The sequence below is a fragment of the Polypterus senegalus genome, chromosome 8, assembly GCF_016835505.1.
Source record: "Polypterus senegalus isolate Bchr_013 chromosome 8, ASM1683550v1, whole genome shotgun sequence".
Classification (NCBI taxonomy): domain Eukaryota; kingdom Metazoa; phylum Chordata; class Cladistia; order Polypteriformes; family Polypteridae; genus Polypterus; species Polypterus senegalus.
Genome location: NC_053161.1, coordinates 156,217,131 through 156,230,901, shown reverse-complemented (window position 1 = coordinate 156,230,901; position 13,771 = coordinate 156,217,131). Strand labels below are relative to the sequence as shown.

At 40.8% G+C, this 13,771-nt stretch overlaps 1 protein-coding gene across 1 annotated transcript in view; it reads right to left on the bottom strand.

Annotated features, from left to right (window-relative positions):
- The window catches only part of LOC120533175 (gastrula zinc finger protein XlCGF26.1-like), a 59,547-nt gene that overhangs the window by 31,087 nt on the left and 14,689 nt on the right, over positions 1-13,771 (bottom strand). The window lies entirely within an intron of this gene.

Genomic DNA, 13,771 nt, shown 5'->3' with positions numbered 1-13,771 from the left:
CAAAGGGGGCTTTTTCACAAACAGAGGGGAAAAGCAGTTTTCAATGATAGCTGTCCTATGTCACCTGGACTACCTAAAAGAAAGAATAAAACCTCACAGTTTAAGTAAAATTTTAATCCTTGTGCTAACACATATAATAGATATAACTATTCATAAAAACATTTTCCATCCTGATTGGCCTAACGTGTCCAAAATAAGCCTAATCATCATCAGCCCTGTAGTGTATAGGCTCCTACAACATACTATAATCGTTCTTATTTTCAGGGGTTCATAACTGATGTAAAATGAAAGGCTATTACCAAGCATTAACAGAATTTCTAAAACTTTGTATTATACAAAGCACCCTAAGTACCAAAGTGGTTATAACCTGTTGATGAAAATGCGGTTTTAAATTAAAATCTGAACAAGATAACTGTTTTCTATTCAACATATAAAATGTTTAGTAAATAAAGAGAGAGACTAAATACAATTACAAAAACAGAACACCGATGGACGGCTGAATAACCAAGGGAATCTAATTTAGCTTGAAATGCCACAGAGTGTTTCACAAATAAAACCCTACAACAGTGGTTCTCAAACTGTGGGCTGACCCCCCACTAGGGGACGCAAAGTAACAAAAAGGGGGCTCGAAGATGTGAAAAAAAGAAAACAAGACAAATTAACTTAAACTACATTCTGATACTAGAAAAATAAATATAGAGATAGATAAATGTCGATAAAAGTTAAGTAGGTATAATAAAATATGCAAATAAAGTGTCATGAGAATAAAATCTGATTTTTTCATGATTAGCATGCCAAAGATTTGGCCATTTGAGAAAAAATAATCATACATTTGTGTTGTAAGCAGAATCTGAATGACTTGGGCTGGCAAGAAAAGATATATGATAGAAGATATCTGATGTCTCCAGTTCTTTTAGGGACTTTATACTGGCTATTATCATTTAAAATGAGTACAGAAATTCAATTATATGCCATGTTTGGGGTGGATGTGATCAGAAAGGCACTGATGAATCCAAAGATCAGTCAAGAAAACTGTTGGAAAAATGGGCAGAACTCTTTTGAAAACAAGGATTTTTCTTATGATGTTTTAAAATTGGACCTTTACAAAGATGCTTTTAGATACTTTATTTTCTACAGATGCTTTATTTTCATGTTAAAGCAACTGGTCATTTTACCTGGCTACTGAAAATGTATTTTTGTTCACTAATGCTTTAGTGTTTAATTAAGAATTGCCTGAATATTTGATCATTAGTTTAAGCAGAAAGAGTAATTAGCTCTGCCATTTTGTGAGCTATACAAGCGTGCTGAGCTGTTGGCTCCCATTTATGAGGTCATTAGCATGAGCTAAAGCTGCTGATTTTAAAAACATGATTTTAGTTCAATGAACTTCAGATGTGCTTCTTACATCCTCTGCCTCTAGTTAAACAAGCACACTTCACTATAGCCTCCTGTGCTTTCTTCTAAATCTCTGTTTAAATGCACAAGTGTATTTACAGAGTTTTCCTTTGTCAAAAGGCTCCTAGGTTATAGAAATGAGCGAAGCCAAAAAAAAAAAAATTAAAAACTCATCACTGACCACAGCAAATCTTAAAACGCACACGGAATCGGTCTCTCTTGAGCAGTGTTACATTATACTTAAAAAAGAGTAACCAAACATGTTATATAGTGTAAGGCAGGCATGTCAAACACACGGGCCCCGGGCCTCATGCGGCCTGTAACAGAAATCTGTGCGGCCCGCATGACAGATCCTAGTTACCACTGAACTTGTACAAAATGATTACTATCGTTTGTGCTTGAATTTTCTGCCTTCTGACAAAAGCGCCTTTTCCCCATGGCATTACGGTACCGGAAGCGTCATCTGCTAGTATAACCACGAGCCTTGACCAAAGTTAATGAGCCGCAACTGAAGTGCTAGGCTGCAGCAGAGGGCAGCGGGCAGCAGGCACGGCCTTAGGCATGTGCAAACTGTGCACATGCACAGGGCCGCCACGCCAATATATACTGAATATAAAACAGAATGAGAAAATAGTGACACAGCTGACGGTAATGTGGCCAAAAAACATTGTGTTTCTTGTTAATTAGTACGCTGTATTTACTAATGTCGCTAGAGTCGGAGCAGTAAGCTATATGTAGTATTATAACATTCTGCCATAATGAGAATATCATGGGCCGCCACTTGGTTTTCAAGTTACAGACGCGCGCATATAGAAACGTGTGATGAGCATGAGGTGGCTATGCAGTGTCTGCAACGGACGTGGCCATCTGCCGTGCATAAGGTACCATATTGACATTGGCGGGTGAAGGGGCCACCGATTCTTTCTCTGCCCATGGCCCACGAGCCTAGAGCCGCTCCTGCTTGGTTACACTACTGGCTGGGCTGCTGAGACTGGCCACTGAGCAGAACTGACCATCACGAGTAGTAATAGCCCGAATATTTCACGTTTTTTTGCTCTAGTTTTATGTAATTTTGTGCTGGTATTGTAACAAACAGTGCAGACTACAGCTGAAGATCTGAAGTGGACGCGAGGCTGGTGAGTTGTTTATTAACATATTTTTTGTGATTTTGAGTTTGTAAAATTAGTGTAGGTCAGGTGGCTTTTTGCATATCGGCCTATTTTACTATATAAACTTTGAAGTAAACTTAGTAAAGTAAAATTAGATTTTTGGAGGATTTGTTTTCCAACTTGAATTACTGAGCAATTAATTCAGTGAGCGTTTTCGTGATTTCAGTTCACACGAACAGGACTTGAGAATGCGCCAGAGAATACCCAAATGGATTTGATTGAACTGCAGTCAGATTCTATTCTGAAGGCAAAATACAACGAAGTTGGTGTGCCAGGCTTGTATGCTTACCTCCCACCCTCATATGTGCAGATCCATAAGTTGGCATCGAGAGTACTGTCTATGTTCAGAAACACTTATCTTTGTGAGCAATTGTTTTCATTAATGAAAGCTACCAAAACCCCACATCGCTCAAGACTTACTGTCGAGCACCTTTCATCCCTCATAAAAGTTGAAGCTGCACAAGATTTCAAGCCTGATATTGACGAACTGGTTACTAACAAGAGATGCCAAGTGTCAGGACAAAAGAAATAGATCTCACACTGTAAGACTCCTATATAAGCAATGAATATAATATAATAATATAAGGCCTAGCTAAGAGGCTAAGACTCTAATTGTACGCTTTTGTACGGAGAGTGTATGGAAATAAATTGCTTTTCTTTAAACTTTTAAAAAAAAAAAAAAGTAACACTTAAAGTTTTCAGTATTGGAAAGAAAGCTTTGCATAATATTATAATAGTATTTGTTGCAGTGTGGCCCGCTGACGCACGTATGGCAGTCGAAGCGGCCCACCAATGGTAGTGAGTTTGACATGCCTGGTGTAAGGGACGATAGGCATGGGCTGGCATACAGAGCTTTTACAGGCAGGAGTGTTAAAAAGAGACACAAAGCGTTTGTAACATGAGACTGCTCCATGTCTTGAAAGGTAATAAATCAAAGTGGGAGGTTAGTACATGACCTAAGAGCGGTGAACGAGGGAGTACGGGAATGGCCAGCAGACATCCCTTACTCCCAAAACATTCCTGAGAGTACAAACATGCGCACGCACGGCCTCACCCAGCAGGGGATGGGTGCTCAAAACGGGCAGGCTCAGTTGTTTGCAAGTGAACTCGCAGAGTCCTCCCACCAGTAGGGTACCTAACATCTTCCATCTACAGTCACTTGCCTGCTCGTACGCGCAAAGCGGCTGTTGGATCCTGTCCAGCTTGGAGGCGCTTGCAGAGCCTGTCGGAGCTCTGAGAGTTTATCAGTTTGCCGCAACAATATGCACAGCAAGGTAGAAAGAAAGCATGCATACTGAGAAATGCTTGCAGGGGTCTGCTAAAAGTGGGGCTGCTTGTCTTTCTGTGAGATGGAAAGCTTGAATCACCACACTGCTAAGGCGTTTTTTTTTTTGTTTTTTTTTAAATACAGAGTCTGTCTGTGAGATGGAAAAAGACTGAACCTGTAAGTGATAAAGCAAAGATTAGATAAATATTTTAATCTCGTGTTAATATTAAAATCATAGATCGAAGTATCTTCTGCGGCTCTCTTTTTATACAGGTGCTGGTCATAAAATTAGAATATCATGACAAAAGTTGATTTATTTCAGTAATTCCATTCAAAAAGTGAAACTTGTATATTTAAATTCATTCATTACACACAGACTGATGTATTTCAAATGTTTATTTCTTTTAATTTTGATGATTATAACTGACAACTAATGAAAGTTGAAACTAGTGGAAAGGCAACCACACCTGTCTATATAAGGTCCCACAGTTGACAGTTCATGTCAGAGCACAAACCAAGCATTAAGTCAAAGGAATTGTCTGTAGACCTCCGAGACAGGATTGTCTCGAGGCACAAATCTGTGGAAGGTTACAGCAAAATTTCTGCTGCTTTGAAGGTCCCAATGAGCACAGTGGCCTCCATCATCCGTAAGTGGAAGAAGTTCGAAACCACCAGGACTCTTTCTAGAGCTTGCTGGCCATCTAAACTGAGCGATCAGAGGAGAAGGGACTTAGTCAGGGAGGTGACCAGGAACCCGATAGTCACTCTGTCAGAGCTCCAGAGGTCCTCTGTGGAGAGAGGAGAACCTTCCAGAAGGACAACCATTTCTGCAGCAATCCACCAATCTGGCCTGTATGGTAGAGTGGCCAGACGGAAGCCACTCCTTAGTAAAAGGCACATGGCAGCCCACCTGAAGTTTGCCAAAAGGCACCTGAAGGACACTCAGACCATGAGAAACAAAATTCTCTGGTCTGATGAGACAAAGATTGAACTCTTTGTTGTGAATGCCAGGCGTCATGTTTGAAGGAAACTAGGCACCGCTCATCACCAGGCCAATACCATCCCTACAGTGAAGCATGGTGGTGGCAGCATCACGCTGTGGGGATGTTTTTCAGCAGCAGGAACTGGGAGACTAGTCAGGATAAAGGAAAAGATGACTGCAGCAATGTACAGAGACATCCTGGATGAAAACCTGCTCCAGAGCGCTCTTGACTTCAGACTGGGGCGACGGTTCATCGTTCAGCAGGACAACGACCCTAAGCACACAGCCAAGATATCAAAGGAGTGGCATCAGGACAACTCTGTGAATGTCCTTGAGTGGCCCAGCCAGAGCCCAGACTTGAATCCGATTGAACATCTCTGGAGAGATCTTAAAATGGATGTGCACCAACACTTCCCATCCAACCTGATGGAGCTTGAGAGGTGCTGCAAAGAGGAATAGGCGAAACTGGCCAAGGATAGGTGTGCCAAGCTTGTGGCATCATATTCAAAAAGACTTGAGGCTGTAATTGATGCCAAAGGTGCATTGACAAAGTATTGAGCAAAGGCTGTGAATACTTATGTACATGTGATTTCTCAGTTTTTTTTATTTTTAATAAATTTGCAAAAATCTCAAGTAAACTTTTTTTCACATTGTCATTATGGGTGTTGTGTGTAGAATTCTGAGGAAAAAAACTTTTGGAACAAGGCTGTAACATAACAAAACAAAATTTGGAATAAGTGATGCGCTGTGAATACTTTCCAGATGCACTGTATGAGTCACGCAGCTAAGGTGGAGAAGCTCACAGGAAGAAATGCCATGTATCAATCAGCAGACCCAAGCGAGTGGACACATCTTATTTCTAAAATGACGTCTTATTCAAATATTTAAATAAATGAATCAATTTCTAATTTTAATGCAGGATCATGGGGCCAATCCTCCTCCAAACTTTCCATAAACAGGGCACACACACCGTGGGACAATTTCCAGATGTCAATTGTAACAATGTCTCTCAACCATTTCAGTGCCACACCCACTTTTTTCAATATATGTGTCTTTGCAACTACCAAGGTGTACCCCCCTGGGAAATCAATCACAACTGTCAGAGTGGCAACCTGCCATGACCAATCTTGATGACCCACTTCGTGACTTTGTGACCAACTGTCAAATACAAACAATAGCAACTTGTGACCCACCAGGGGCAGTGCAGTGGCTGAGAAATGCTGAATTACTACACACACAACTTTAAAACTAATGAAATAAAAAGTATTTGAAGGGCAGCAGGCACAAAAACAGTGAGGAACTTGAGTCCAGAAAATGTGCGTAACAACTGTGCCATCTTGCAAATTCAAATCCATGTTGTTCATTCCATATGGTGAATCCGCAACCGAGGTGCATTTTTGCAGTGTTAAATGCAATAATCGGTCAATTAATAAGAATCTATCATACAGTCAATTGCAATGTTAAGCACATGTTCAGTTAATTGGCGAATCTAACATAAGTGCATGAGAGGAGCGTCCCATCTGGGATTGATTCCAGAAACTTCCACTTGGGATTCCAGCCTTGGCTCTACAATGTTAGAGGCAGAAGCTTGTAAACGTGAGTTTGATTAAGCGGGTCTGAATATTGGCTGGATGGATAGTTTTGTTTTTTTAATTGCTATAACTTGCAAATACCAAGGTGGGGATGCAAGGTGGTGGGCAAAGGTGGTACAATAATCTACTAAGAATTGTGTGGACCCGGACACTATGACCAAGATTAAAATTATTATTTTGGATGGATCAAAGTACTGTGGTGAGTCCATCAGTACGTTTTTTTTACTTTCTCGTACACACAGTATAGGGAAAGTATTGGAATCCTCAAAAAATTCCATTTCAAGATTTTGATGACTCTCGACGTTTTAGACCTCCACAAGTCCGAAAGTATCATTTCTGGAATTATGTATCTGTGTGTTTGTGTGTGTGTATGTATGTAAACACCATAACCTGAGAACACTTTCACTTAGGTCAACCAAATTTTGCATACAAGTATTAGGTACAAATGTAGATTTCTATTAACTTTTGGGCTATTTCTGCTAACCGGAAGTGGAACTTTACCTTTTATTCATGCAGCTGCAGAGACGGATTTATTCAACTTTACTTTTATAATAATCATTCAATTTATTATTAATTTGACTTTATGTTGACAGTTAATAGTTTTATTTGAGAGAGGACATGATGGTGATGGGTATTACAGAACAAGATACAGAGGACAGAAAGGAGAACTTTTTTAATGTACATAATATAAATCACTGTATTGCAATTTACTCCTCAAACATCCATCCCCATATCCAAGTAAACGAGAAAGTCTCAAACACTCCTGCTTATTGTCTCTGGACTCTTTATTCAAAACTTCCTTCCGCCGCACCTTCCTTTTTCTCTCAACTTCTCCTGTCACTCGTTCCCTAAGAGTGTGTGTCTGCCCCTTACAGAAGAGACGCCTTTCTAATCAATAACATTTTAAAAAAAGCATTTATATTGGGGGGTTGGTTCAATCTTTACTACTCTCAACAGTTTTGCTCTGGCAGTTGGCCTTCCTCTCTTTCTCATGGGTGGGGGTTGATTTGAATTTAGTTTTGATAAGTTTGACTTGATTGTATAGAATGTTATATGCTCTGTAATAAATTCAATAAAAGATCAAAAAAAAAAAAAAAGCCGTTCATCCAGTCCCAACACTTACAGCATTCATTCCTCCCTTTCTGCTCCCACACAGAACATCACAAGCTGCCTACACATCACAAAATATTAACAAAACAACGCAACAGAATTTAAAAACATGGTTGCAATACAGAAGAACATTAATCCAGAAGAATATCATCAGTGGCTTCCATTTTTGACATATTTTTAAATTCTGTCGGAATCATGCTTACTTTGTTCACTGTTCTTCCTTCTCAGTAAATTGAAGCAATACTTGAAACACTTTCACCATTTTGTTAATGTTTAATAATTTCAGTTATTTGGGAAAATTCCAAAACCACACACATACGTTTACCAGCCATAACAATGTATAGTAGATTAATTACAACAAAAGCCAATAAAAGATGTCATTTTGCTTAACTTTTCACAAGAGAGAGAAAAAAAAAAGTTATGAAACGCTATTAAAACTGAAGGTACAGAACAGACACCGTGGTGCTAGGGGATTACATGATGCACTAGCACAAGGGAAAGCTGTTCCAATGTGCAAAGCTCGTATTGTACTGCACGGCAGTAGTAGTACAGTAATAGGTAGGTGCTGGTGTGCGCAATGTTGTGGTTTTTTTTTTAAATGGCAACTGACGGACAGTTGAGGTTTTACTGTACATACATTTTATGTATGTTCCATATATACACAACAATCTGTGTAAATGTATGATAAAATAAAGGTTGGGTCTTTTGGACACAAATCACACGTATGCGTTTGCTTGAATGCAACTTTTTTATGACGATCGCACTTATGTGACATCAAGGTAACTACAATGGCACACAGACAATTTGTTGTTTACCATCAACTTTTACAACTAACAAATTTACACAGAGTTACTCAAAATATATCAAACTACGTGAATGTGCAACACACACACACACACACAAACACACTGTTCTGATTCTAATTGTTTAGCAAGCTTTGTAACCCTAACAAAAATCCTACTGCTGCTGCAGGATGCAGGAAGCCAATGTGACAGGAAGTAGGAAGTGAGTGCAGCAGCAGCAGTAAGCCTGGTCTGTTTATTACCAAACAATTCTTCGCCATCCTGCTTAGCTAGCCCTTGTGAAGGCATTCCCTGTAAGTTCTCTTTTTTCTAGTTTTATAGCTTTTGTTTAAGTAACTTTGGTTAGGGAATGTCAAAGTAAATGTTATATTTCATCCATAAATTCACTAAGCTTTCAGCTGTTAAGCTCTTGGTTATAAATGCTGCTGTATTTACTTTATGTTACTCATACAAGTACTTATTAGTGTTTGTTTGTATTTGTATTTACAGTCTCACACCATTTTTGTATTAAACATTCTCAGTATCACTTTGTGGTTCCGGAAATTGTTGCATGAAGAGGTTTAGCTTGCTGGATAATTAAACAGGAGATTCAGTGAGGCCAGTACACACATACATGCATGCATGCATGAAAACATCTTTATGTGAAAATATTTGGACTTGACAGTCTTTACACATTCATACCAACATATCATTTGAAAAATTTCTTTTCATTCAGTTTTTCTTGAATAAAAGCACACTTGATTTGTTTTACCTTTTGTGAAAGTGTTTATTTTATATAACAATAAATACTTAAACATTCATCTGTTTGTCTCATTCATGCATGTACGCACATACAAACACACACAAAGTCTTAATTTTTATACAATCTGAAACTAGAACTTTACACAGAGTGTAGAAATAATTTTGGGTTGGGAGTTGTAATACAGCATCACTCTCAGGTGATGCTCATACCGCACTCCATTAGGACATGCGGAGGGAAGAACAGTACAGAGAGGTCTGTGCCACGATATATACAATTAAAAACGTTAACAGTTTCCACACACCCAAGGATCCTCCTTCCTACATTTACGACAGGTGTACCTGTTGCACTGCACACACCGATTTGTACTACGGTTCCTATGACAGCGAAGGAGCACCTGGCACTGAGTTTTCTTTCCAGGGGGAGATGGAGGTCTTGGAGCTTGTAGTTTAAGTTGCACCTTCTTTACTTTTTCCAGTGCTTTTTCTTGCAAGTAGTAACAACGAAGTTCCTCTGCGAGGCGAGCTAAGAACACTCTTCTTTTTTCAGTGGACCCTGTGCATGCCTTGTATAGTATGTGTGCGTTCATTACCGCCAGGTCAAGCATGTTGTAGAATACAGCAACCGGCCACCTTCGTGTTCCTGCTCGAACTGAATAAGCACGTACCTTCTGGTCCATGATGTCAACCGCACACTGGAGGGAGAGGGGGAGTGAGAGACAGAGAGATATTTTGAATCGGCTGTTTTATGACCCTTTTCGTACATATCAGAAAACACTGTGAAACTGAGACAACATTATATATATATATATATAATACACATACCTTCATGTTGTTGTAGTCTATGACTGTGTTTGGGTTTTTTTTCCGATCGTCCCCAATCTCCACGTTTTGGTGCATGGTACTAAGAATGCAGACAGACTTCTTCTTCTTGGGCACATACACAGTCAGCAAAGTACTGTCAGTTCTAAACACAAGCGTAGAGAATTCCTCAAGTCCTGAAGTGTCTTTAGCTGGAGGTGGAAGTTCCCGGTGTACCTTATTTATGGCGCCAAGCAGAGTTGTGTTGCGTTGCAGCAGTCTATTTGCCAGCGACAGAGATGTGAAAAAGTTGCCCGTTGTTACAGTTCTGCCCTTGTCCAGAAAAGGCTCCATAAGGTTCATGACAACATCCTCAGAGAGTCTTTCTCCCGTGGGATGACTGGGGTCCTTTCCCAAATAAGGAGTAGCATTGCACATATATTTCGTCTCCAGATCTGCAGCAATACAAAACCTTATGCCAAATTTGTCAGGCTTGTTTGTGATGTATTGCAAGAAAGGACAACGGACCTTGGTTGGAAACAGTTGCTCATCTACAGTAATATGTTGTCCTGGGTTGTAACTTGATATACAGTTCTGAACAAAACGTTGCCAGATGTCCGAGATCGCAGCAAATCTGTCATTTTTTACACGTTCTGCACGGGTGTCCTTGTTATCAAAGCGCAAATGCCCCATAATTGTTTGATAGCGGTCACGGGGCATTGTATCTTTGATTGCCGGTATAACAAATAGTTCAGACCAGGCATCAACTACAGCACCAAACGTGGTTGTGGCTGCTCTTGTAAAAAGAATAGATATAAAGGCCATCAGCTCGTAGAGAGACAGGCTCCAGCTGGGGTCTGTTCGGCGGCCTTCATGGACTGTGCAGTCTCTGATGGTCAACAGCATGTTTACGTCTATCAAACATAGGAAACTCTGCAGTCTACTGGTGACTTTACACTGTAAGAGGATAAGTAAATAAATAAATGTAAATAAACAAAGCTAAACATCATTCAAAATGGTTTTTATATAAAAGAACATCCAAAAACAATCACAAAAAGAACTTTGCATGATACCTTGGCATGCTCTGTAGGCCCTGCTGTCCCATTGAAGGACATGTGTGTGGTAGATTCACCAGCAGGAAGACATCCAACTTCTTGCTGTATCCAAACAGTGCCATCTTTCGCCTTTATGCCTCGTGCAGCCGCCTTGTTCTTTCGTGTAACCAGACGTTTCTTGCGGCAAGGTCTTCTGCTCTTTTTCTCGGATGTGGTACCCTCGTCCTCATCTGAGTGCACCTCTGCGTCTGTCTCGTCGTCACCGTCTTCTTCAATAACAAATATAGCTTCTTCGCCACCGTCTGAGTCGTAACCATTCATTTCTTGCAGCAGAGCCAAAGCCTTCGAAGGGGGGTACCTCCTCTTGCGTGACAGTGCAGTGTCTGTTTGCTCAACAAGATACCAAGGAGAAATGATTCACCCGTGCTTGTGTGTCTGTTTTTAATCCCTTCACATCAAAGAATTCAATGTCATTCCCAGTTCCAGTGTCTCTAAACACCACTCACACCCACAGTTATTCCCAGTCTTTTGCGTACTCATAATGGTGGAATCTTTTTCACTGGTAGCATAAGAGGGAATTTTTTTTGTTTTTTTTGTTTTTGGGGACACAAGTGTCATAGTAGTATAAAACTAGAAGCAAAACCGCACTCTAAACACATTCACACTCCCCATCTGACACTGTTAGTATTATATAATGTATATAATCAAGCTGGTGTAATCTTAGGGTAATTATAACAGCACTGATAAATAATTTGTCTTTTTAGCACTTTTACAAGTACAGTCTCAAATCAAATGTATGTTTTTATTATACAATATTTTTTTACATTTATATAGCACTATTCACAGTTGAAGGTTTGGTGGTTGTCTGTATGCCAGGATGCATCCACATTGTAAAGAAAACTCAAAAATCTCAAAAGACTTTGTTGGACTGTTATCACAAGATCTTGACTATACATTGTTCTCCTCTCCTGCTATTTGTTCATTTTTGACATTGAAGGTGATCAACTTAAAAGGCTTTCAAATGCTATTTCTTTCCTATTGTGTGTTTTATATATATATATATATACCCGGCCGGGACGCCCAGGAGGACCAGAGGAGGGCTTGTGCCTCCTCCAGACCGCGAGGGGGCGTCCATCCTGGTTATGTTGGGGGCCTAAGGTACAGGGCTTGGAAGCCCAGTCCTGTAGGGACCCATGGCCACCGCCAGGCAGCGCCCCGGTGCCGGAATATCCCGTGTGGTCCCCGGCCGGGACGCCCAGGAGGACCAGAGGGCGGCTTGTGCCTCCTCCAGACCACAAGGGGGCGATCGCCCTGGTTGTATTGGGGGCCATGGGTAGAGGGCTTGGATGCCCAACCCTGTAGGGGCCTGTGGCCACCGCCAGGCCGCGCCCAGGTGCCTGTAGAAGTCTGGAGTCCAGCACTTCCGCCACACCAGGAAGTGCTGGGGGAAGAAGACAGTGGACACCCAAAGGGCTTCCGAGTGCGCAGCCGGCACTTCCGCCACACTGGGGTGTGGCTAGGACGGATTGCTGGGAAGCAGCTGGAGCCCATCCGGGTTCCCATTAAAGGGGCCGCCTCCCTCCAGTCAGGAGTGGATGTCGAGTGGAAAAGGATAGAGCTGGAGAGAGGAAGGGAGGCGGCCAAGAGAGAGAGGGGCACAGTGACTGAGAGGCCTGGACTTTGGGGAATCGGTGCAAAAGGCACTGGGGTTCACGCATAGTAAATAAATTACGTGTGTTGGGTGAACTATGTTGTCCGTCTGCCTGTGTCCGGGTCCCAGTCCACAATTCTATATATATATATATATATATGTATATATATATATATATATATATATATATATATATATATATATATATAGGGCGGCACGGTGGCGCAGTGGTAGCGCTGCTGCCTCGCAGTTAGGAGACCGGTTCGCTTCGGGTCCTGCCTGCGTGGAGTTTGCATGTTCTCCCGTGTCTCGTGGGTTTCCTCCGGTGCTCGGTTTCCTCCCACAATCCAAAGACATGCAGGTTAGGTGGATTGGCGATTCTAAATTGGCCCTAGTGTGTGCTTGGTGTGTGGGTGTGTTTGTGTGTGTCCTGTGGTGGGTTGGCACCCTGCCCAGGATTGGTTCCTGCCTTGTGCCCTATGTTGGCTGGGATTGGCTCCAGCAGACCCCCATGACCCTGTATTCGGATTCAGCGGGTTAGAAAACGGATGGATGGATAGAGATTATATATATATATATATATATATATATATATATATATATATATATATATATATATATATATATATATATATATATATATATATATATAAAAAAAACTCCAGTTTCTATACTACAACTTGCCTGAAGAAGGGGCTCGAGCTGCCTTGAGAGCTTGCAAATTGCAATCTGTTTAATTAGCCAATCATACTTGTAATTTTGTTTTACTTCTCATTAAATATTTTGAACAGTGCAAGAATATGTAGAAAACAATGCATATCTAGATAGAATAAATTTTGTTTAAAGGGCAGCCAAAGCACAGAGAAACTAATCCTGGTTTAACCAAAACACTCACACTACCAGAGTGTTAAAAACTGGAACATAGGTGGAGAACAACAAAGCTGCAGGTCTTCCAAACTGTACGGACAGAGAGTGTTGACAAAATTTTTTAAAAGCTCTCTTTATGAGCTGCTAATCAGTTGCTAATCTAACAAAGAAGAATTGCTATCTGCAGGTTCTATGAACTTCTTTAATGATAAATGTGACAATGCAAGATCCCAGACTTCAGCCCCATTTTGCAAACTAAATATTGCAGTGCCTATCCCTGTGGGTCCCTGTGCACATCACTTAAGTAATTTTATCTTGAACTGAATTAACAATTTTGCAAT